Genomic DNA, 4,338 nt, shown 5'->3' with positions numbered 1-4,338 from the left:
ATCATGCTCTTGTCCCATCCACTACATTCCGCACTTTCCGAAGCGGTGGTATTTGAGCTGGTATTTGCGGTTGATCTCTGGAACCCGCGTTCACACTATTCCAAGCGCATGTACTACCGGATACAGACTCATCACGTTGCATCAAACACGTTTTAGAGAACAATAATGAAACTAACAAACAATATGCATATTTTTAATTACATAGAGACAAAAGAGGAGATTAAAATAGAAAGAATATTATTGAATTAGGAGAATTCTAAACACATGTAACACGAAGATTGGGCAATTCCTTAATTGAATTGCAGATTCTTTTTAAGCAATTAGAATACTTTACTATAGTACTTATAGTAAAGGACAAAGTATTTTAAAAAGTCGTTTTCAGTATTTTTTTTTTTCATTTCTATAATGAAATTTATAACTTTATTAAATAAAAAATACAATGAGTAAATGTGATGTAAGTTATATACCAATTGGTTGAACTCCAATAATATTTCTAGAGTAGAAGGTCTCGAGGCCATCTTCTTTTCAGACTCCCAGAAAGATTAGCGGTTATTGATGATGAAGCTTGGTCAGAAACGAGCAGGCTTGAGAGATTGTCATGGATAGATTGAAATCTGGTTATAGCCAAATCGGTAATAAATGGAACATTCAGGTCAATATGGATGATTTAATTTGTCACTAAGCAGGGATTATTGATATTTTTACTTTAAGGATTGGATATGAATGGATATCGATGGTTTTTAAGTTCAAATATGCCTCATTTCAGTCATATTAATGAGTCTTTTGTAATTAATTAGAGTTTTACCTGGTGGTCTAGGATATGTAAAAGACGGAATTGAAAAGCCATTCTCTGTGTTTTCATTCTTGTATGAGTTTCTGCAGATGTAGTCCTGGGTAGTGGATCTATCCAGACTTATCGCCAGGAATACGGGAAATATTATAAAGGATAATGTGAAAAGACTGAAACTTATAGTTTTATTACAAAGGGCAAAGGTTTGGCATACTTACACCAATGTAATCTTGTTCCTTATTTTAAAATTGTAAAAATACAGTTAATGTTAAATACAGTTAATGTTAATGACTTAAAATGCAGTAAGTTGTTATTGTTTAGTAAAAGTGCAATGACAACATATCGCTCAATGCATATTTACTAAGAAAAAGCCAGTAAATTCATTTTTACACTTGGAATAATATGAATAAGTGTTTAGTATGCTATCGTTAGTTTTACCTAGAGATGAATGGATTATGCCAGAGTTGGGCAAAAAGTAACTACAATTACTTTCCAACTGCTGTAATTTTGAATTCCAGAAATACAATTACAAGTAATTAATACAAAAAATGACTCCAAAATATGGAAATGATATCTAGTTTAAGATTAGAGTTTTTTTTTTTTTATTTAGAGTTTTTTTTAATTTATTTATTTTTTTTATTCATTTATTTATTTTATTTTATTCTATTATGTATGAGATCATTCATCACTATTACCTATTCCCCACAACTGTGTGGCAGATTGTAATATCTATCAATAAATAAAAAGTATTAAAAAAAAAAGTTTAAGTTTGCGAGATGGATAGATTTATTGCTTTATAGCTATTTTGATAGCTGCGTATGGATTTATTAACATATAACGGTTTATTTACATGTTTTCGAAGATGCTGAGAATGAATATAAAATCGATTTTATGATCGCACGCTTGCGTATCGATTCATTTTAACTTTTAGGAGGTCTGCTCATAAGAGATATATTCGAATAAACTGAATTCACATATGAATTGAAATCACTAAGGTTCAGAAGTAATTTTTACTGCAATTACTTAGTAATTGTAACTTACAGGAGTAATTGTTTTTCAAAACCATTGATATTTTGGACCATTTATCTTCTTTTAAGTAGGAATGTAATGTTTCCATATTGAACCATAACCCATATATATTATAATATATTAATATTATTGATAAAAATAAAGGGAGCGGATAAATAATAATAAATAAAGCGGATAAATAATAAATAAGCGGATAAATAATAAATAAAGTGGTTCGTATGACGCTTTGCTACCAACTCTAAAGACCTGGGTTCGAATCCGGCTGTGGCAAATAATTAATTGTTTCAGGTCGAAAATCGAATGGCGAGAAATGTGAACGATGTAGTCTATCTGCATACGATTTTTATCAATCATGACTACTACTCAGTAAGAGTATAAAATTGGATTGTTATTCAGAGGATACGAAAGGGAAGACTTTCGAATTGGATCAGATCCGACCACAATGGGTTTGCATGTTTCAGAATTGATGGAAAGTGGTTTTTGCTAGCTCATGTTCTTTATGTTCTATTAAGATGATCTTTAAGCTCAAACCAGATTGGGTTTGGTGGGGTAAAAGGAAAGACATCTAAAGGTCATTGGCATATAATATATGATTGGAGTCGAGAATAAAATTTAGTAAATGATACTGAATAAAAAAGTTAATAAAGAAAAAAGTCGATAGTGATTTTGATCAACTAATAGAAATTAATGGAATTTAATTATTATTGAATAGGATGAGACTTAGCCCTAGTATAGTAAAGCAGCCAGTGCATAAATTCCAGCATATAAAAGATACATTATTATGCATGTAAAAGCTATAAAAGATACATAATACAGCATAAGAGGTCGCGTATCATCTGTTATATTTTGTCTAATAATACTTACGAGACTGCTTTATATATCAGGTGAAATTATTAAAATATAATTTTATTTCATAAAAATTTGCATGATAAAATAAAAAAAACAATATGCAAAAATTTTTAAAGTAGATAATATTATGTAATATATTAGTGCCCATAGATCAAAATTTAATCATAATTAAACATTAAAAGGAATACACGTTGATATAATAACTTAATTACAAATAATACTTATTTAAACTAGGCAAATATTTTTAAAGTAAAAAATATTTTTTCTCATTTTTAACCATTTGAATAATTAAAGGAGTAATGTATATGTACGTATAAATATTGCCCACACTTTTGGAATCTGTACTGTGTTTTTTTTGTTATAAGAAAGGAATAGCGTTAGGCAGAGAGAATAGCAGGAGTTGGGAGTTTGTAAAATTGAAGAGGCACTAGCTACTGTCATAAATGTCCTCAAGTCTTCTTCAAAATCTTTCAGATGACTTACGACTAATGCAGTATTTATTGATGTTATATCATTAATATAAATATAAAAAATGACAGGGCTAAGAACAGATCCCTGTGGAATACCGGGTTTTAAAATCATATTTGCACTTATTAATTTCAACGATTAATTTAAAAAAATATTTGTTAGGAAATTTAAATATCTTCTAATATATTCCTAAATAAATTCTAATTAAATATTCCTTACCCTAGTGCAATCTAAAGTTTTTTTTCAATGTTTAAAATACTACGAATCACTTTTTTTTTTCTTTTTCTTTTTATTTGGAAATTCTCATTCCTTTTTATATCATCTGAAGTCAGTTACATTTTTAATTTTCATAATATTTTATCATTTATTTCCAACTCTATCGATTTCACTGCAAAAAGTTTTTTAACAAACTGTTATTGCCAAAAAGCAAAAAGCGCAATAATACACAAGAAAAAAAAATTGGGTTAAGGCGCTTTAAATAAGACTTCCTTTCACACCTGATCTGTTGAGGGAATTAAGCTCCAGTGCCAAAATAAAATGTCAGCCTCCTCGAGACGTGTCTTCCTCTTGGAGCACGTCCCTTCTCATCTCATTTCCATCGAACGGAGTAATTCTAGAAGGTGCTAGATCTTATTTTATTTATTTCTCATACTCTTTAGGTATTTTACATCTAATTCGAGCGTCTTTATGGAATAAAATTGCGATAAATGACTCGATAGCTGCCAAATATAATATAATATAGTATATTAATGAGAACGAAGAAAATGAATATACGGTTTAACCTCTATATTACGAACCTCCATACTACGAATAAGACGGTATAACGAGTTTTTTGAAAACCTTTTAAACTAGCTAAAAAATTAAATGAAAAATATATTTCTGTATAACGAGCCAATTAATGAGGTCAAAGCATGAACATTGCAACAAAGGTGTTGGTTCCTAAATCAAATGAAACAGCAACCATTGGGTCTCAACTCCAGAATTTATTTACCCTGGATCATAACCCGATGTTAGGGTCAGGAAGAGAATAACTATATTGGCTCAAGGAAATATTGAATAAACATTATTAATTATTATTTGTATTATATTTATATTTATAACTTACGAGCCTTTAAAGAAATGAAAAAGGGAACAGAATAACGCACGCTTACGATTTAATTTTTTTTTATTTCGTACTTATAAAGGGATTAAATCTATATTGG

The sequence above is a fragment of the Halyomorpha halys genome, unplaced genomic scaffold, assembly GCF_000696795.3.
Source record: "Halyomorpha halys isolate HHAL.00 unplaced genomic scaffold, Hhal_1.1 Scaffold96.1, whole genome shotgun sequence".
Classification (NCBI taxonomy): Eukaryota; Metazoa; Arthropoda; class Insecta; order Hemiptera; family Pentatomidae; genus Halyomorpha; species Halyomorpha halys.
The sequence above is the reverse complement of the archived record's forward strand: the minus strand, read 5'-3'. Positions refer to the sequence as shown.